The sequence below is a fragment of the Mixophyes fleayi genome, chromosome 1 (assembly GCF_038048845.1).
Source record: "Mixophyes fleayi isolate aMixFle1 chromosome 1, aMixFle1.hap1, whole genome shotgun sequence".
In the NCBI taxonomy this organism is placed as follows: domain Eukaryota; kingdom Metazoa; phylum Chordata; class Amphibia; order Anura; family Limnodynastidae; genus Mixophyes; species Mixophyes fleayi.
Window position 1 is genome coordinate 372,887,860 of NC_134402.1, and position 22,956 is coordinate 372,910,815.

Below are 22,956 nucleotides of genomic sequence, written 5' to 3' on the forward strand. Positions count from 1 at the left end.
GTATTTCTAAATATTCCAGCACCTGGTCAGATAATATAATGAAACCAGTGTAAGAATCCTAAATTATCTGAGAAGAAATAAACCCACACTCGGTATATCCCATTATATATATGGTACCAGCTGCATGGCAGTATAAATGCCCATGTTTGTATACAAAGCAAAATGATAGTTGTTGTTAGGCAAATATTGCCCTATGTTGTCTTAGCAGCTGTCTATCAAGCCTACTTAAGGCTCATTAAGGCTTAAGCTTTTTAATAATCTACAATGTTACTGAAAAAATTGCCTCTTCCTTTACTGTGATCTCTCCACTATGTGTCCTCAGCTGGGTGGAGGAGGAGAAACTTCATTTTAGATTTTATACAGACACTGTGCCCATGCTGTAAAGTTGTTATTGTACTTATTTTTATTTCTCCTGCCCTTTCACTCATGTGAGAAATTAGCCAGTAAATTGTGCTTTGGGAGCAACTCCAAATACTTCAGTCTCCTACTACATGTAGGCCACATACCCCAATAAAGAATGATACTTTTACCATTATATAATAATGTGCAGGAAGAGTCTTTTATTTTATTATATAAATAAATGATGATGATGATTATTTTCATAAATGGGTAGACGGTGTGTGTTAATTGGTGGTAATCTCTTCGCCGATGCTGATAAATCCGACACTGAGGACACCTACAAAAGAAAACCGATTTGAGAATAAAACAACAAGAATATACACAGACTTACCTGATCAGCGACTGTGCACATATCCGATCCTAGCAAAACACTGACAGAAGGTTCTTCCGAATGCACAGGTGTCCGGCAGTAGTGTCTGACGTCAGTGCGTCCTCATGTTTAGGTTCAGGTATAGGATCTGTTATCTGGTATTCCGCTATTCAGAAAGTTCAACTAAATATAAAAAAAGTAAATATTTGCTGCTGTTCATTGATAACACAAATAATTACTGATAATTTCTCCCTGCGGTCTCTGTTAAACAATTTAATGGCAGGAAAGGCAAAAGCTGTGGTAAATTCGTATTGTCATTTAATATATTTTAAATAAGGTGCAGGTCCAAATTACAGGGAAAGAAACCCTTATCCAGAATACCCTGATTCCCAAGCTTTATAAATATGTTACCATACCTACATTACAATTTGTGCTATCATTTCTAGTAGTAAGGCTAATGATGGAGTTAAGACATTAGGTTAAGCTAGTATAATGGCTTGGGCAATGATCTAATATTTGTACAGTTGGCATTGAAAAGAAGTACAATTGTCTACATTCAGAAATCCCCTTAAATTAAGGCTGCTGTAAATGTCTCCATCCCTTTAACAATAAACGACACACCTCATTATCAGCAGTTCAGTAGTTTTGAAGGGTATACAGAGGTCAAAACAATGTGTCAGTAGCAAAGAACGATCACAAAGAACGAACCCGATTCTGATTGGCAAGAAATGATGAAATGTTAAAGAGGAGAACGCTTTTTAATTTTTTTATTTTATTATTAAAAAATAGAAAGCAGGAACAGTTCAGAAATTATTCACATACTGGTTCTCATGAATATTTACTGTGTCATTAAAATTTATAAGCAAATAATATTCTTTTTGTTGAATCTCCAACTGTCCTTAAGATCTTTGTTATTCAAGCTGGTTGCCATTAGCTCTCATCTTACTAAGTACCCAGATAGAATTGGCTGGAGCCCAGCTCACTTACGCCTAAATGGACACTCAAGCCACGACAGACACACAACTAAACAGAGGCCAATAATTCAATACAGTGCAACTGTATTTCGGCTGCTAGTAAATCCATCAAGCTGTAAATATCATCTGAAGCCAAGGCAGGCTTTTATCTTTCCAATTTTGTATATGTTTGTGTGAAGCCCGAGCTTTCAACGAATCATGTAATTTATTCTGTAGTGCAGAGTCTGGACTGCCTCAGACATCATATTGACTTTTTTTTTTCGTCTTCCCATCTGTCAGGGGCAGTCAGTTTTCTGGTTTAGTGCAAGAGCATCACATTACAGTTTTCCCCATAGCATGATTGGGCATGGACACATTTTCTCACATCAACAAATTCTAAGAAAAGCCTTACAACATCATTGCAGAAACATGCTGTACATGAGTTCTAACTAGTCTGCTAAATGAGCAAATGCAGTAAAAGCAAAGAGCTTGGAATAGCTCTGAACAGGCTCCCTGCTGGATTGTTTTATGATGCTGAAAACGTGCATTGTTCTTTCCTCCTCGTTTGCATCTCAGCGGGCATGACAGCATACTGAAATGTAGTGTGTCTAGATGATTCCAGTTCATGCATATGCATGGTATAGCAGCTTGTTTGTTATCTGCCTCTGCATTATATGATGTAATGTATTTTAGCAAATTCACACAAGATCAGCTATTGTGTATGCTATTTATTTCTCTGGGTATTTTTCAGGACTTAATATTAACAGTAAACAGGACCGTATAGCATAAACAAGAAAAGATGTGTTATAGCAATATCCTTAAAATGAGCATTTTATTGGAAATAGATGTATCACAAGTAAGGAGGAATTAGAGCAGATTCTGAAACCCAGATTTGGATCAGATATAAAACTACATTATTGGTCAATTGAAAAAAAGGAATCAGTATTAAAATGATGTTTTTTCTATTGTGTGACGGGAGGTGGGACTAAAGTAATCACCAAGATCAGGATAATAAAAACATTAAAAAGATAACTGATATTCAAATAATATATTTTTTGTTACAGAGTGGGTACAATTTACTGTCACATTTCTGTGATGTTGAAATAGCCCTTTTTACTTGTTAATTACTATGTTTAATAGCTTTGCTTTCTTGGGCTCTGCATTCTGTAATACTCGAAATCACTTCAAATGTCCAGCGCACTCAAATCAAATTGGGGTGACTATATGCTACCGTAACCACACCATTTTACAGTTCATAAAACATAAAACCACAATATACTGCAATCCAAGGACCTGATTCAGAGTGAGACGTACGCATGCTCAGAAAGTGAGTATATGCAACTGCAGCTATTCAGACCTGTGACTTTTTGGCACTTACAACTCCATATGCCTGACAGGGGAGGGAAGAGGTTTTCTAACATATGTACTGTAAACTAAGGACGTGTTTGAGTAATATCAGAGAAGAAATTAGCCTGCACTCGGTATATCCCATATTATATATGGTACCAGCGCCATGGCTCTAAGCCCGTGCTCAGTATATCCCATATTATAAATGGGATATACTGCATGGCATGGCAATATAGCTGCATGGCAATATAAAAGACCAAATATGTATACAAAACAAAATGACAGTTGTTGTCAGTGCGTATCCTTGATACTGCATATCTATGTGTAACTAGCAATATGAAAACATGAGGTATTGGTTCATATTTTGATTAAAACATTTAAACCTGCATACCAGCGTCAAGGGTACCCCATTATATGCAGGTCCTACACTGACCTATATGCTTTAAACACCATTAAAATGCAATTAAATCAGATGCACTCACCTCCTAGGTGTAGGGGTTTACATCTAGCAAGGGCTGGCTTGTGAGCCACACCCAAATGAGCCTTAAATAGGCTTTGATGGACAGCTGCTAAGACAACATAAGGCAATGTTTTTAAACAAAACCACATAAGAAATAAGCCTGCGCTCTGTATATTCCATATTTGAGCAATATCATATGGCAGGGGATGACTGGGCTTGGAATGTTCCTAATAGGCTGCTGCAACGAGTTTTGCCCCATGGGCTAAAATTTGCCAGCCATTATTATTATTATTATTATTATTATTATTATTATTATTATTGTCATTTATTTCTTAGGCGCCACAAGATTTCCGCAGCGCCCTACACAGTACAAACAGTAGACTATACAGGGTGAAACAGTACATAACAATAAACAAAAATACCAATAATTTAGGAAACTCCAGGCAGGTTGCTGCAATAAGCATGGAGCAGAAGAACAGGTGAGGAGACAGGAGGTAAGAGGGCCCTGCTCATGTGAGCTTACATCCTAAAGGAGGGTAGACAGAAACAGGCACAAGGGGAGCCAGAAGAGAGAAGGGAGAGCGAGTGGAGGAGATGAGGTGGTTAAGTGGATGGTTGGTAGGCTTTGCGGAAGAGTTGAGTATTCAGTGCACGTTTGAAGCAGCACAAAGTAGGAGAGAGAGACGGACGGAACGAGGGAGGTCGTTCCAGTGAAGGGAGGCTGCACAGGAAAAGTCTTGGATTCTGGAGTGGGAAGAAGAGATAATAGAGGAGAAGAGGCGGCGATCATTGGCTGAGCGCAGGGAGTGAGCAGGAGTGTGTATGGAGAGGAGGTTAAAGATGTAGGGGGCAGTAGACTGGGAGAGAGTCTTGTAAGTGGTGGTGAGGAGCTTGAAGAGGATTCTATAGGGGAAGGGAAGCCAGTGTAGGGCGAGGCAGAGGAGGAGCGGCATGAGAGGAAGATGAGTCTTGCAGCCGCGTTGAGTATAGAGCGGAGAGGGGAGAGATGGGAGTGGGGGAGGCCAGTGAGGAGAAGGTTGCAATAATCCAGGCGGGAGATGATGAGTGTGTGGATGATGGTTTTGGTGGCATCCTGAGAGAGGAAGGGACATATGCGGGCGATGTTGCATAGTTGGAAGCGACAGGCTTGGGCAAAGGAAAGAATGTGTGAAATTAGTCGCTCAGCTATAGTCTAGGAATATGCTGAACACGTTGTAGCAGAGATGATTTTTTCTTTCTTTTTAGGGAAGTTATTCCTTCTGTATTATCAAGGTTATTTAAGTTTAAATGATGCTTCATAGCAATAGTGTAGCATTTGTAACATTTAAAATAAACATATGAGGGCTATTTCTGTTGTCAAGTGGACATATCTGCTACTTACATGCAGCATACATGCAGCATACATATGTATACAATTGCTTGCATTTCAATTGCAAGTTACGGTTATGCTTAATGTTCCACTCTGAATCAGGCACAATTTACCATATATCTGTAGAGAACCTAACAGGGACATTGTTAGGCAATGACACAAGAAGCCAGCCCCATTCTCAATCTTAGGCAACAGCATAGTGACCTGGTAATTTTTAGAATTGCATTTTGTCATTTTTGTTGTTTTTTTACAGCAAATTCTAATATTTTATATACTTAAACTGTTGAGCAATTACAACCCAGTAAATCTATAATAAATATACATTGCACTTTACTAGGGTGAGACTGAATTAATGTGTCCCCAAATTTTAAGTGGCCAAGGATAGAACAACCTGAAGCCAATGAGATCATTGGAATGCTCACATTTGCACTGTGTATTTCAGGAGATAAGAAATATCTTGTGGGAGGCAGTGGCTTGTCCCCTCATATAATTGAGTAAATGACTGCATGTAAATGACTGCATGTAAATGACAGCATGTAACATTTACAATGTTATGATGGGTGGAGGGGAATATTGGCAAGCAAGAAGCCACAGACTGTGACTTAGTGGATGGATCAGGATTCCTCAAAGGCACAGAGTAGTGATGTGGGGTCCCTACCACACTGATGCAGATTGTGTTGTCAAGCACACATTTCTATGTAAAGAAGATCATACTTACAACTTTTTTCCTGTCTTAATTAAATTTTATTTTATACATGTGTAAGTGCAGGGCAGGAGTGACTAGAAATGTGTATTATTTTGGAGCTGGGAATCAGGTCTTTTAATTTCAGATGTATTCATCACCAACATTGGCTGTTTTTATTGCATTTAGTTTAATAGAAACACTAATACATTGCATAGACAGCAGGGACAATACCTTAGAAAAAGCTTCTAGCCTCTTTCTTATCACTGCTTCTGATTTCATTAATTGATGCGTCCTACTTTTTCTGAGTCCTACAAAAAGGACAATAAAGAATGGCATTTAATAAAGAATTATGTGAGTACAGTCACAGTGCAAAATGAGAATAAAAATACTCCTAAAATATTCAATCAAAATGAAACCTGTCCATCATAATCAACCTTTCCTTGGCTGTAGATAACTCATCATTTTACACTGATTCTTTCAATGAAAGTACTCAAATATGCAAGTTAAACCCTACCATAAATGGAGAATACATTGAAAATTTAGCTGGCAGAAGCAATGAAAGTTTTTTGTGTAACGGAAAGAATACTTTCAAATTAGTTATGTCAAAATGTTTAATAAAAGGGCCAAAGAGTCATTTGCCTTGATCCCTCTATGTATAAGAGAAGCCCTAAAATAGCTTTTAGCTAAACCTACATGTGTCTTAGGAAATGTAAGGGTTAAACAGAAATGCTCGTTTTATGTGGAATTATCCTCATAATAACCCTTTACTATTAGTGCACAACTGACTGGCATGATTACATTTGAAGCTGCAGAGCAGGAGTTACCCCCTTTACAGATTGGAGGTTTAGACTTGTAACAGTAGCCCCAAGCCCTACTCCTCCTTGATTGAACAACAGAGGCATTTGATATGATTTACTGATGGTTCAACAACTTCAACACAAAATGGTGGAAGCTGGACAGCTTCAGCATATCAACCCATACAACAAATGATACTACATAAGAGTGGAGAAGGTGATTCAAGTCAATATGCAGAACTAAAAGTAGTTACCGTATGCTTTGAAGAAACAGATGGTCCTATTGTCATCAATACAGTTGGGCAGTATTCAAGGGTATAACTACCTGAATGACTACCTGGAAGCAAGATGAGTGAAGAGTCAACAGCAAGCCAATCTGGGGGAAACTTAATTATGGACTAATATATGGAAAAAATGTATCAAGCGAACAGTTGGCATAAGCCATGTAAATGCTCATACAGGGCTTGAGCACAATGATATCACAGACACCCTGGTGCACGTAAATGCTGTTGAACAATCTACAATGAATGAGACTAAGTTATATAATTTTGGAGAGTGGGCTCATGCCCAGTCAGGGTACAGAGAAACTGAAGGAACTTATGACTGGACTAAAAATAAAAGGTATCCCTCTCACTCAAATCATGGCTAGAGACATTGACCAAAAGTGTGAAACCTGTCAACAACTGAATCACAAAAGTTTTGACTAGAGATTTGGGGTCTATTGCCAGAGGAAAAACAAGTTGTACAAGTATGGCAGGTGGACTTCATAGGACCTCTACCTACACGAAAAGGCAAAGTTCAATATTGATGTACAGCAGTAGATATCTACTCTGGTGTACTGCTGGGATTAACCACTCCCATGGCAATAAAGATGCCGCTCTACAGGCTAGATCTGCTAAACTGTGGGTTTGAAAAGTGGAGATGTTGCCTATAGCAACCAATCAGATTCTTGATGTCATTTATTTAGTACATTCTGCAAAATGACAGCTAGAATCTGATTATTTTCTATAGGCAACATCTCCACTTTTTTAAATCCGAAGTAAATATACCCCTAAAGCTGTTGAAGGACATTTGCATACATTATAGCACACCTTCTGAAATTAAAAACAGACACATTTTCGTGTCTGTATTATTTTCGTTGGTATTTCTACTGTTGAGATTTCGTACACAATCCATTTGTCCAAGTGGGCTTGATTAACAATAGACTTCTCTCCTTCCTTTGATGCAACTTTAAATATGTAGTTAAAAAATAAGAATAGGTTTGACACGTTACTTTAGGGGTATACAATCACCATTTACTTACATAGCACCACCAATTCTTTACAGGGAATATTTGTCATGCACATCAGTCCCTGACCCATTGAAGCCTACAGTCTATACCTAGATCCCATTTCACTGGTTTTATAATTAGATAGTGTGCCAAAGAAAGACATGTGTACTGGGTGTAGCACATATCCTATTATCCTCAAGCAGCAGGGTTAACAGAAAGGATGAATAGCTTGTTAGAAGAACAATTTTGGAAAAGAACGCTAAGCATACATAGAGTCTGTAGGGATAATGTGCACAGTATAAATGAATGTGGAATTGGTGCCTGGGCTCCCTTCCAGCATGTGTTACCGCCCCCTGCATCTAGGCTTCTACATGTAAACACATTACTGTGCCAAACACCAACTTAAAGCACATAAGTATAATTTTACAGTGTTTATCAGAGAAAGTGTGACATTGTATCATAGACAGATTTATGAGCAAAGAGCATATGAAGAAGATGAATTAAGAGTGTCTACTGGTGTTTTAGTGTGTAAATATGGAGAAGCAATGTATTTTCTTCCCCTAGTAGTACTGGGGGCCACTGTACCTGGGCAGATAGACTGCAACAGGATGAATTAGGAGAATAATTTGTACAGCTCTTTTTCCATGATTACTGTGTATTAGAAAAAGGAGATAAGGTGGGAACAGTGGTTATCATCTCAGATACCATGTACATAATTACACAGGATTATGAGGAACCAGGTGCAAAAGTTTGGATATTGCCTTCTGACAAAACATAGAAAGGGGGGAATTTGTTACTGCAGAGCTAAGACAGACATATTGGGCCTGATTCATTAAGGAACGTAAAGCAAAAAAATAATACATTTTTGCTGCTGGATAAAACCATGTTACAATGCAAGGGGTGCAAATTACTTTATTATTTTCCACATAAGTTAAATACTGGCTGTTCTGTCATGTAGCACACAAATACTTGATAGTTTTATTTTTACACTGAAATGTAAAGCTGATCTAGGACATGCCCTACCCCAACTATAATTCTATGCCCACATTTGAAATGTACCTCTCCCTCCAATGTAACATGGTTGTGCCAAAGTGCAAAGTTACTCCTTTTTTTACTTTACTTTCCTTAATGAATCAGGCCCAGTATGTTTTGATTGATGGTGAAACTAACCCTGCATATCTTCCTGCTTCTAGGTTGTATCCCAGAGAAGGATAGAACACAAAAGATGAATCATTACAATGCCTTGTTCACAGGGCCGGTGCTAGGGTCCATGGCGCCCTAGACACTTTCTCAAAATCGGCGCCCCCCCCAAAAAAAAAAATCGGCGCCCCCCCGCGCCACAGGAACACTTTGACAATCAAATAAAAATAAATAAATGAAAAAAAAATAATAATATTCTATTTACTTATTTTTTTCTCTTGTCAGCAGATGCAGGGGGCTCTTCACACTTCTTCTGTTCTCTCCACTGGCTGCCAAAAATGTTCCTCGGCTTCCAAAAACACAGAGGAGGGGGGTGGAGCGGAGCGGTGCATGCTGGGAGGGGAGGGGACTCTGGGAAATAACTTTATTCACACTGTCTGTCAGTGACAGACAGTGTGAGAACACGGGGGTGGGGACAGCATTTCTCTGGACCTGGAAGACGCCGCCGAAGAAGACTGATATCACATGATCACTGACTGATGTCAGTGGTCATGTGGGAGTGCTGCGCGGACGGGGGCATCCATAAAAAAAAAAAAAGGAAACAGCAGGCGCCATTCCGCCGCTGTACTATGTCCCAAACACCGCTGACTAGATTACAAAATCTAGTCAGCGGCGCCCTGCAGGTCCCGGCACCCTAGGCAACTGCCTAAGGTTGCCTAATGGGAGCGCCGGGCCAGCTTGTTCAGACCCAAGCCTGACAAGAAGCTATGGGCTACCTGTTCTTATTGCTTTAATATTTTTAATTGTTAAACTGATTTCAGATACTTCCATGAATAATCCCAAGAATGATACTGTGATAAGAAGGACAAGGGACCTGAGACAATTAGACCTAGAGTGAGATAATCCATTTCCTTGCATGCATCATCGGTTCATGTAAGATACCAATTTAACCGGTTGTTGGATCTGCACACATTCATCAATATCTGCAGGAACTTTACCTTACATAGGTACACCTGTAACTTAGGATCAATTGTCGTTATCTGAATATGAGAATTGGACATGACCAATGAATTTGACATCAAATCACTTTAATAATACCAAAGTGTCTTTATATGTAGATGACTGGAAAGCTCTTCCATGGTAGAAAGCAAAAAAGTGTAGTAATGAAAGACTACCCAGTACAAATATAATGTGAAACCAGCATAGTTTTGTATTGAACTAGCTAACAGCGGCACAAGGGGGTTTATGTCAAATAGTAATTCCTTTCTGCTGTAGTTATATAGCTAATAATGTTACTGATTTAATTGCAGGACATGTATGCAAAGTTAAACAATTAAAAGAAGAATTTAAAGAGCAATTTAATCATCCTGAACAAGATCGAAATGGTAGTTGGTTGAGCTGATTAAATCCTTTCAATTGGCTCATTTGATGGAAAAGATGGTTAGGAGGAATGTTACATAATATTTTATATATTATAGCGGTAGCATTTGTACTCTGGATTATGATTAAACTTATATGTTGTGTTCTTTTTAAATGTTGTATCAAAACTGCAGAGATGTTGCCATTTAAAACAGTGGGATCACAATTGCTCCTCGTATTTTCATAATGGTAAATAGTCCAAATAAAAATCAAGAGTGGATTGTCAGGGTTAAACGGAAATTTTTGTTTTATGTGGCTATATGCCTTCAATGTATAATATAAACTATTTTTTCTGCTTCAATGATGTTACCATGCTGTGCCCCAGTCGTTAAAGGAGTAATTATTCTCTAGGACAAACCATGGTACAATGCAAGGGGTACAAATTAGGGGTTGGGTACGTATAAGGGACAGTGAAAAGCCCGATAGCACATACCACGACATCATGGCGGCGATGGTGTTATCCCTGACACACTCTTCAGACCGACTGCACCAACAGTGACGTCACTTTTAAACCCGACTGTATTCTTGTTTCTGTTAAGGTGGTAATTTAAGGAGAACACGGCTGTACAATGTACAAGCCTTTTCAAAGCACATTGTACAGCTGTGGGCTTCTTTTATTACCACCTTAAGAGCAACAAGAATACAGTCGGGCTTAAAAGTGATGTCACTGTAGGCGCCCGCCATCTTTATTCAACGTAATCCAAGTCTGGCTTTGAAGCAGTTGGTCTGAGGAGTGTGTCGGGGATGACAACATCGCTGTCATGATGTCGTTGTATGTGCTGTCGGGGTTTTCAGTTCCGCATTTAAGACTACCATCGCAAATTAGTTTATTATTTTGCACATAAGCTAAATACTGAACAATATTTACACTGAAAGTTAAAGTTGATCTAGGACATGTCCTATCCCAACTATAAATCTCTCCCCACATTTAAAATCTATCTCCCACTCCAAAGCAACATGGTTTTGCCCAGGTGCAAACTTACTCCTTATGCTTTTCTCTCCTTAATGACTCAGGCCCGCTGTGCTAAGCGAATCATATGTACATTTCTATTATTACCTTATATGTGTACCATCAAGGGAGCCATTGTTCAGATAACATCTATATAAGAATGACATAAACAAAGAAATAGCAGCCTCACACTGGGACCATACTGAATTGAATTGATTGGTGTCCAGAATACTTCTCAGGGGTCCGAAATGAAATGAGATAATGGGTCTCCTTGACTGTGATCACTGTTTGTAGCAAAATATATACTATTTAATCACTTAATTGTTTCTTTTGTTTTTATTGCTAGTAGTTACTTAATAAATCACTGCTATTATTTGATCATACATTCCTCTAGGAAAAGAAACTGCAAGGGGTCACTTGTTGCAAAGCTCCTCTTTGAAGTGTGTTGCTTATTCTAGCTGTAATCCTAACAGAATAGATCTATTCAAATTCTTACAAATTTGTAACAACATTAACCCAAGTGCTACATTAGAACATACACCAAGATTTCCAAGATTTACCTTTAGACCTATCATTAAGGAAGGCTAATTCTCAAACATAATAATAATAATAATAATAATAATAATAATAATATAATAATATAATAATAATGATACCGGCCCAATGATGCAATCCTTGCTCTTAGTCATTATTATTATTATTAATATTTATTTATAAGGCGCTACAAGGCATCCGCAGCGCCGTACAGAGACAAACAAAATCACAATACAATGGGAGACAGCACAGTACAGTAAACACAGCAACTCAGTACGCTCAATGCACAGCTAGAGAGGGCGGGGAAGGGGGAGGGAGGAGTCCTATAAGTCCACTTATAGAAGGGCATGCATTGCCTTATTTTTATGGAATTATCATCATCACCATTTATTTATATAGCGCCACTAATTCCGCAGCGCTGTACAGAGAACTCACTCACATCAGTCCCTGCCCCATTGGGGCTTACAGTCTAATTTCCCAAACACACACACAGACCAACAGACACAGACAGACACACAGAATTATATCAACTTTTCATCATGGAATACCCTTTGAAACCAAGCAATGTCAAATATAATGAATTTATACAGATTGATAGAGTCATTAATACAATAATACAATATTCACTCTTACTGTCTAAAGGGAATTCAAATAGGGGTCAAAACTATGTTTTAGAGATCCAAATTTGGATAAATTAAAATTAACATAAAATACCTATCAAATTCCAAATTTAGTCAATTCTTTTGAATCAAAAAACATAACTTAAAGGGATTAATAACCTTATAATCATCATCATCATCATCATCAACATTTATTTATATAGCGCCAGCAAATTCCGTAGCGCTTAACAATTGGGAACAAACACTGATAAAACAATACTGGGTAATACATACAGAGAGAGAGGTAAGAGAACCCTGCTCGCAAGCTTACAATCTATAGGACAATGGGAGTTAGAAACACAAGGGCATGTGCTACATCATATTGCACAATGGACCAGCTAGAATGCAAAGGTAAAAGTATTGAGTGGGCTGTGTGTGTTGCAATGTTGGTCAGAGGGTTGTTGTCTTGCGATAGTAGTGTAGAGGATGGTAATAGGGTAATCTAGGGAAATTAAGATGGTGGTTGAAGAATATCATAACCTTGTCTGAAGAGGTGGGTTTTCAGTGAACGCTTGTAGGTTTGAAGACTAGAGGAAAGTCTTATTGTGCGTGGGAGGGAATTCCACAAATTTGGTGCAGCCCGGAAAAAATCCTGTAACCGAGAATGGGAGGATGTGATGAGAGTGGAGGAGAGACGTAGATCTTGTGCAGAACGGAGGTGTCGAGTAGGGAGATATTTTGAGACAAGTGAGGAGATGTATGTCGGTGCAATTTTGTTGATGGCCTTGTATGTTAGTAGAAGAATTTTATATTGGATTCGTTGATATACAGGCAGCCAATGTAGAGACTGACAGAGTGGCTCAGCAGAGGAATAACGGTTAGTAAGGAAAATCAATCTAGCTGCTGCGTGCAAAATAGATTGTAGGGGTTCAAGTCTGACTTTGGGAAGACCAGTAAGGAGGGAATTGCAATAGTGGATGCGGGAGATGATGAGTGCATGAATTAATGTTTTTGCGGTGTCTTGTGTCAGATATGTGCGTATTCTGGAAATGTTCTTTAGGTGTATGTAACATGATTTAGATATAGAGTTGATGTGGGGAATATATGACAGTTGTGAATCAAGGATTACACCTAGGCAACGAGCTTGCGGGGTGGGATTTATGGTCATGTTATCAACAGAAATAGAAATGTCAGGCAGGAAGCTTCTGTTTTTGGGTGGGAATATTATTCATTCAGTTTTTGAAAGATTGAGTTTGAGTTGGCAAGAAGACATCCAAGATGAAATGGCAGAAAGACAGTCAGTAACGCGAGACAACACAGATGGTGAAAGATCAGGAGAAAGGGATTAATAACCTTACAATGAGCTTAACTTATTTATTGTGCAACTTTTACTAATTGCATTGTTTTATCTTTCTGGAAATTAATTTAGGTGAAATTATATTGTAAAACGCTGCTAAGGAAGTTGAAGTATATCTTTTTAAAAAAAAGTTTTAACTAGTTAAAAACATCCTGAGGGACACATTAATTAACACATAATGTGCTAAAAGGACTAATACAGAGGAGTTATGTGCTGTGTCCATGGGTAGGACCTCCACTGAGTCTTGAAAACATTGAGCAAAGGGTGGATGGAGCAAAGTGCAAGCATATCCTGGAAGAAAAATTATTTCAAACTGTTAAATATGGGTTATTGGGGAGAAGTTTAGTCTTCTGTATGAATCAGTTGAGTTGTTCTACAACAAAAGAGTGGTTTTGCAGGAAGAAACCAATCATCATTATCAATTGTCAATGGTAAAAATTGAAATCAATGGAAGGCAATGTAGAAATCTCTGCCATTAATGTGTAAATTTGTTTATCAGATATCAATTTTTAGGATTTTTCTTTATTATTGCTATAAATAACTTAAGAACAGTTTACAATTTACCAAATGGTGCAAATATGTTTGTTTGATGTAATTCATAACCCTATTGTGTTTTGTGAAAAACTCTTAAGTAACATCATGCAGACACAGTCCTAAATGGGCAAAAAACTCAAAGTTCCAATCACAGAATATTAGTTTGCTGTGATATCCCTACCCCTACTCATGTGTATAAACACAATCTCCAGCTTGTTTGGAGCACTTCTGTTACCTTAATGTCAGGATTCGAAACCTCTGCAGACTGCTGCTCTACTGATTGAGCTATTCTGGCTGCTGGACTGTTCCTTGCCTTCAATCTGTGTTCCAGATCAGTCCCAGTGATCTCCTGATGTTCCAGCATGCCTTAGCTCCACCCCCTGACTTCCTATAAATGCCTGGCCAGTTCCTGTTTCCAGTGCCTGATTATTGTGCTCCTTGCCTGTGATCTAGCTCCTGGTCCTGTTGCTCTTCCTGCTTCCATTCATCTACTAACGCTTGGACCTTTTTGCCACTCTGTGTACCGAACCCGGCTACATTTGTCAATTCTTACCATCTATCTTTGTGGCCTTCCTTCCTCCCTGCCACTGTGCTCCTATCCAGTCTCCGGTCTGTGACACTTAAAGACTTGGTAACTAAGTTCACAAATCTGACTTTGCATTATTGCAAAATAGAGATGCACAACTATTCTAAGCAATGGCTGCTTTCTTTGAATGATGAAACAGACTACATTTTGGAGATTTTATTTACAATTAAACACCCCAATTATTTCAAGCCATTTCATTTTTTTTCATTTAGCTTACTGAAATACAGGCCATCACATATATTTTTGTTAAAGTTTACTTATCTTCTATTCATGTAAATAGCATGTTCTTGTTCTTACGAATTGTATTTTGTATGTCTTTTTTTGTCAATTTTATATATGTAGTTTTGTAACCATAAAATCGCCTTCCCTGAATTAAGTACTTTAGATGACTTTTTCTTGAGGGGTTGTTGGTATTCATTTATAGAAAACAGTAAGTATAATCCATGTAAAACTCTGTTTGGCCACACGGTCACCTAAATGATTAGTTTAACTAAATATGCTCCGAGATTATAATGTTCACTTAAAGTACTTTTTAAACAGCTTACATAAGTAACATGAGACGTAACGTTTGACTGACAAATATGCATGTATATTTACTTAAGGTTTAGTCTCTGTAGCAACAACAGATTGTATATAAAGCTGTCTTTGAAGTTTTAAATGTTCTTCCTCTACATTTTTCTTTTTATATATCTCTATTTAATGTCGCTACTGACTCTTCACAAACAATGCTTGCCATTATAGTAAATCCAAACAAGATGTTGATCCACACAGATTGCAAAACATCTATATGTACCATGTGTGTATGTGCATATATGATATATATATGTATATATATATATAAATATATATATATATATATATATATATATATATATATATATATATATATACGTGTGAGACATGGGAGAAGTAGGAGCCATAGTTTCCTAATTTTAGATGCTTTTTAACACTATTTAGTAAAATTCGAAGACATATTAAATTATCACCTAATATGTGTTTACATTTTATTAAATAGCATTGAAAAGCATATTATATGAGCGTTAAAATGAATTTAAACCTATCAAAATTACAGCCAGCCCCCAGCAATTCAAATATATATATATATATATATATATATATATATATATATATACATATTTATTTATATATATATATATATATATATATATGTATATAATATATATATATATATATATATATATATATATATATATATATATATATATATATATATATATACTTCTGACTTCCTACATCATTTTAAGCATCATATAGAATAGCAGGTTAGCATTTAGAGTACTCAAATTAAAAGTGTGCTTGCTCAGGCATTTCTCAGCTCCTGAGAGCAATTAATGTAAGCTGAGATGTGAAACATCATCTATTATTAAAAAAATGAATATGTAATGTTGACCTTCTAAAAGAACAATCCACTTTCTTCACGTACCGTACCTGCACAAGCTTAGAGGAAGCAAACTCTAAAGAATGAGTGATTGCAATTATCTCTGGCAGTTGGCAGCTTAATTTACAGCGTTGCAGCTGTGTTCAAGAAATACAATAACAAGACAGAAACAAAGTTTTAGCTTTATAAGGAAACAACTGCAATGCACAACTGAAACTGATAAAATGGAGTTTATAACTGTATGAGAAGCATCTGAGACAAGAGAGAGAGCAGTTATTATTGATTTAAAACTCCTTAAATCTGGCATTTTTCTCTAAAAGCAAAGTATTTTCTCTGAAGGAGAAGCAACTCGTTATATATCAGCAAATCATCAACATTAGGGTTGTAAAGTATGTTATGTCAGTGTCATGTCAGTTGCCCTTATTAAGGGATAATTGGTGAAGCAAAACACCAGCAGATTTTAGAGCCATGTAACTGGAATGGTCTATAAAAGAAAATGTTGTTCACCAATTATCCTAAACAAAGTTGAAAGAGATTTAAAAAGTTTTTGCAAAATATTTGGTGAAAAAATATTATACCTTATATTAACCCCATGAGAGCTAAGGACGAGTGGGACTCGTCTTCTCTATGACCCCCCTAAAGTGCCAAGGACAAGTCCCATTCGTCCTCTGCATTTAAGGGGCTAAGAAGTCATCTGTGGTTTTCTGATTCTGCCAGAGGAAAGAAAGCTTTCCTTCATTAGAGACGTGCATGCGCACAGTCACTGAAAAATCTATGGGAAATTAAAGGGAGACTGTGAGGTTCCTCTATCTCCCTATCCCTGGCACTTAGAAAAATGTCCCTTGTTTGAATAAGGGAAGTTCCCTGTTTTTTTAGTGCTTTTTAGTCATTTTTGATCAGAAAACATTAAATACATATGTGGTGTGCCCAAGTGTGCTCAGCACAGAGGTGAGAAACGCCTCAGTACTGAAGGGGTTAAAAGTGTGTAGAAAATGTACATACATGATTTGAGTTCTTTTTGAGAAAAATAATACATACAAAAGTACCCTGATTCCAAAAAAAAATGAGCAAGGTTTGCAGGTAAGTTTGCTGAAATGATTTGTTAGGACTATTTTTCCCTGCTAACTGTTTGATTCAGAAAAAGGAATGGACTCAGAGAATGATGCAGATTGCTAAGAGAGAAAGAGTCTGGGAGAGATGCCAGTTATTATTATGATTATTAATATTAATATTTTCATTATTGCTTTGTAAGGTAGCACAGTTTTCTGTCATGCCGTACAGAGGGGAAAATACGACATATTAAAACAATGGAACACAAAATAGGCAGTGGATGGGATTTCATACTATATGGTGTTATCATAGGAAGAGATAGGCATAGAATTGGTCTATTTGCCCCCTTACAGTTGAAATGTAATTAAACTGGAAAAAATGAAATAAAGATAGTTTCCCATTAAACATTTTATAATGTAAGTAGGATTTCCAGCTCGCAATGTGTTGACCAGCACTAAAATATGAGATTGCAATAAAAATCCAGTGTTACTGTATGAAGTGAGATCAATTGAGTTTTAATAAGCCAGTTCCAGACTTTTCCAAAATATTTTTGCATGGTGGGAATTTAGGAATATTTGAGCTGAAAAGTTGTCCTGCTCTTTATTTTAAGTATGCTGTTGAGTATTATCCTTTATTTTTTATTTATATCCTTTATTTTGTGGGTTATTTTATACACTCAAGGGCTGACTCATCTTCGAACGCAATGTGAACATAACTTGTGTTTAAAAAAAATGCACATAACTTGCTATATGTTACTTTCCCTATTTAGACAAACAGAACACAGTGCAGGATAGGCACATGCATATGTGCAATTTAAAGTCCCATCAGAACGTCTGCACAAAAGCCTATTTTATAAAATAAATTAGCAACTCTTAATACTATAATCATTAATAAAAATATATGTTTAAAAAGAAAAATTAATACATTTTACGTAAAAAATACTTAAATCAGGATGTTCTCAATGCAAATTGTACATTAAATGCATTTTTATAATTTCTCTGACTTGCAAACACATGTTCTGCCATACGTATGTGTAGTCATCACTATTAATCAGCACTTACACTGCAGCTGGTGCAAGTGACACGGCTAAAATACACCTAAGAGATGCCCTTAACTTGAATCGTATGCTCCACCTTGGCACGCCCTTACTGTACATTTCCTACATACATCCACCCCCTCCCACCCCCGTTCTGCCCTTCAAGTCGTAGGCGGTTGAAAATGTCATTTGCATTTGGACATGGATTACATATAATTGCATTGACTGCCATAAGTTCTGTTCTGGCGCATATGAAGAGTAATTTCACTCAAGATACAACATGCAAAGGGACCAAGGGGTAAATGTATCAAGCTGAGAGTTTACAGGCGGGTTTGAAAAGTGGAGATGTTGCCTATAGCAACTAATCAGATTCTAGCTATCATTTTGTAGAATGTACTCAATAAATGATAGCTAGAATCTGATTGGTTTTTCAAACCCCCTGGAAAACTCTCAGCTTGATACATTTACCCTCAAGTCTGAAGATGAATCAGGCTCTCCAAATCTAATGGTTTTTATTTCCTTGTTTGTATCCATATTTCTATTACAAAACATTGAAAGATATATTGGCCGTCATGCTACTGTCTCTTTGTAATGGATATTTAGAATGCCTCCTCTTTCTTGTGTTCACTCTTAACAGTGGTACCCAAAAAGGGCAATGGTCTAACAATCACCAGGTAGCTAAAGCCAAATTTCTCATCTCAAACTAAAATTTTGACCAATCATTTGCGCTGTATACTCAAACTGTATTCTAATTAGAGACATAATTACTTTAATAAAAAGCAACAAATAGAATACTTTTCAGCATGACATTGCTATTTAAGTGGACATTATTTATTGCTCAGACCCAACACTAGTTATTAAAGGTTGATGCACTTACTTGATCTCTGCATTGTGCACATTTTAATTAGGACTTGCCAGGTAGCTAAATGTAGTTAGAATATAGTTAATGACTTTCACTCTTGTGAAAAATGTTTGCTGATATAACAAACCAGAAGGGTATATCTATGTTGTAGGATGCAGATTGCTCAGTTCTATTCTAACATATTTCAAAGGCAGGTTCTTACTGGGCGCAATAATCTATACAAGTAAAATTCATGTAATGTACAGTGATAAAAGAAAATAAAGAGTGAACCCCTCCGAAGGGCAAGTCATATTAAGACAGCTGTGTATCGGAAAAACATTTAAATGCAATCAATACTTTAAATGACATAATCTAACAAACAAACAAAAACAATGAAAATATATTTTCAAAGGCCATTATAATTGTAATTTCCTGGGACGAAAAAACTGTATCATCACATAATATCTTACAGTATACATTAAGGGCACTAAAACAGGAACAAATAAATAGTAAATTATTAGAGATAAGCTTTAATGAGCCAAATTTATAAAGATGAGGAATTTGGTCTAGTGTGGTCTTAACCATACAGATGACTGTAAACATAGTATGCCAGTGTAAGTAGAAGTTTCAGGATTGCTGATTGCCATGTATCCACAATCAAAGCCTTCTTATGTCAACAGTTCCAAAGTACTACAGTGTATATTCAAATGGAGAAAACTACAGATGTATGGCAATCTACCAAGGGCAGAAAGTCCCACTAAATTCAGTCCATGTACTAAGAAGGCACTCCAAAAATGTTCAAGAGGCATCATTTGACTCAATCCAATATGCACTAGTCATGGGCTGAATTAGCTTGGTCTACTTGGTAGGAAAAAAAGGAAAATGCATATGATTTTAAAAAAACATAAATACACTCAATCTAAGTGAAAATCCCATCCCATTTTAGTTCATATGTTTTTTAATTTATGACCATTTTCAGGGAAATTAGTTTTTTCGGAGCATTTTCATGATACTTCCTTCAGGCTACTTTCACAAAATAAATTAAATAAATGATATCCCTTATTTTATTCTATTATTCTAATAATTCTATAGCCCTTGATTTGTAAACATGTTATTTCAGGTCACTGTTATAAATATAGAAATGTGTTATGAGTAGACACTGCAAATAATTTAAATTTGACATTTAATTTTTCACTGCTACCTTGTGTTTATTTAATAAGAGTGTAACAATTGCTAACATATAATCTATTTCATGATAAGTCTGTTAACTAACCTTTGTAGCTTGTATTAATTGTATTGCCAACACCATGGTTACTGTGTCAGCTAGACATAAATTATACCTTCCAATGCTTTTGAGATTGCAAATGAATTATTTGGCTATTTCATTTACCTTTAAGGAGCTTGTTAAAACTCAATAACTGTGGTTTTAAATATCAATTGATGTTTATTTAACATTTAATATCTAGTTCAATAAATCTAATTTTATAGCATTAAATTGCTGCCAAAGGATTTCACTATGAGAACTTTAGGGTTGTGCAGTGCTGATAATTTAATGCCATTAAAAGAGAACAGACATATAAAAGCTTCTTTGATGATAACCCAAAAGGTAAAGATACTAATTCAATTCATTATTTAACTAATTATTTTCATTTTCCAAATACATGGATTTATTTCCTATAGCTCCAAATGTGGCCAAGCAAATTGCACTAAAGTTAAAGAAAATCTAATCTAACTTGCACACATTTTTACAAATGATTTTTGGATACATTACTATATTTGGCTACTACTGTGGGTGATAAATTGCAGTGTATGATGGTATGCGACCACAACTGGGGCTTAGTTACACATATTTTCACCCCCTTGTTGTCCTATGTATACGAACTTTGTTCCTTCAGCTAGCATTGTGCTAAGCATGAAACATGTTAGATGGGAGATCGAAGAAGTGATCATTGATCCCTATAAGGAGCATACAACTAAGGACATTCAAGATACATTGTTTAACTATTTCTTTCTGGCTATTATTCATAGTATTCTACTGTATATATTTAATCCTGTGTTGCTCTGTACATTCGTGTGTATAACATTAATACAACTCAGTGATGCTTGCTATACTTAATTTAAGCTCTTTAGGACCTTCTTTATGTTCTTTTCAATGCTAGATGGATGGGGCAACATGGGGCTATCACCCATGTAAATATACCCTACATGTATAAACATTCACCAAACATTAGTCAGTTTGAAATTTGTGTGCTCTTATTTTCCTTTTTGGCAAATTTATTGCTATGTCACCACCCTATGAAAAACAACACATGCTCAAAACAGATTAGGGATATGTTTCAGGTTTCCAGAAGCAAGGAAAGTTAAATAAAATAGAGTTTTAATAGTCTCTCCAACTTTGCTGATAAAGAGAGACAGTCCAAGTAAAAGATTAAGTGACATGGGAAATGTAACTTGACACACCCTGGCTAACACTCAAGATTAATAGGTTTGCAGGATCTTTTTTTTCTATGCAGCTGAATGTAATTTCAGTGGTGAAACATATACAGTATGTCATAACGGCAACACAATTTCTGAAATTTAGATCTCTGGATTGTTTTATTAAACTCAGATGTCTGTTTAAAACAGTTACCAAGTAACGCAATAGAGTCAAGTTTCAACTGAACTTTAAAAGTACAAAAAAAGTGTGTGATTCAATTCAATTGTTGGAGGAAACATAAATACCTTTGATGTGGTTATGTTTGATATTAAGATGTGTTAGTTAAGTCAACCATTCCTAGATTAGTAATGTTACATACTCGCAGGCACTAAAATATATGTTTGTAAACAAATGTGAAAAAAACATTGTGCCAAATGAGACTCTACTTTTGAGTGTTTTAATGTTAATAACTTGCATTGCAAAACTTAACATGCATTCATCTGTAAACAAATATCAAAGGCATGCATAACCACAAAGCACTTTTCTATGCATTGTTTTGGCCTTTTGATATTAAAAAATGCATTTCAAACACCATTGGGTACATAGCCTACCTCTGAAGACAGACAGTTAATGCAGTAGTTATGCTTTGGTGGGCTTGAGCTTCCAATGGAATCAGTAAAAAGTCACACATAGGTTGGTCCTGTTAATTTCTAAAAATAATATAGATGGAATATTGCATTCACACTTTGTGATGATACCAAGAAGTATTGACTGCTAAGGACCAGTACCAATAGTTAGTGCCAACCTGAGTGAGCACCTCATTTTAACCCTCTTATTAGTGCTAGAATGTAGGTGATTGGATATTTATTTGTGGTGGGAATTTAAGCTTACATTGTGATTGGCTATCAATAATAACATTTATTGTAACCTCCAAAAAAGGTTTACAGTAAAAGGAACAAGTAAATACACTAGACAGCAGATCACATCATGCACCATATAGTTAAACACATATTCTGACATCTAATTGGTTTTGCGTGTTTAGCCCCATTCCAAAGCTCCAAAATCTGTCAAATGAACCAAGCGGGAATACTCTGGGGTACACACAGATTCCTGGGTGTTTTCTTATACTGTTCATCTCACTGACCTACATTGCTAGGTACTAGAGTTTCTCCATTTTTGGTGAGAGCTCTTTGGATATCTGCCCTCAGCAAGTTGTTCATCAGGTGTAGTAGGTGAATGAGTCTACTTGGTATCTCTCAATAATGCCAGACAGGAACCTTAATCCCTAGTCTTTGCTCATTGTAGACTCCCTCTCTCCATGACAGTCTGTTTTTAACCACCTTGGTCAGCTGCTTGAAGGGTCCATGGAAAACAGAGATTCAATTGCTGGGTCCATTCTTTGTTCCCAACTGGGAACATAGTATGTTGTGGAAAATGAAGACAATGGCAATACACAATTGAGTTATCAGTTCAGTATATAAGGGTTATTGAGTGGGAGGGGATGTGTAG

The 22,956-nt window shown here is 36.6% G+C and overlaps 1 long non-coding RNA gene across 1 annotated transcript; it reads right to left on the minus strand.

Moving 5' to 3' along the window:
- Nucleotides 1-736: 736 nt before the first annotated feature.
- LOC142109013 (uncharacterized) lies at nt 737-14,460 on the minus strand. The gene is made up of 3 exons (XR_012680259.1): nt 14,355-14,460; nt 5,755-5,831; nt 737-875 (listed from the first exon to the last, which is right to left on the minus strand). It is a non-coding gene; the product is annotated as an uncharacterized LOC142109013 (long non-coding RNA).
- Between the last annotated feature and the right edge of the window lie 8,496 nt (nt 14,461-22,956).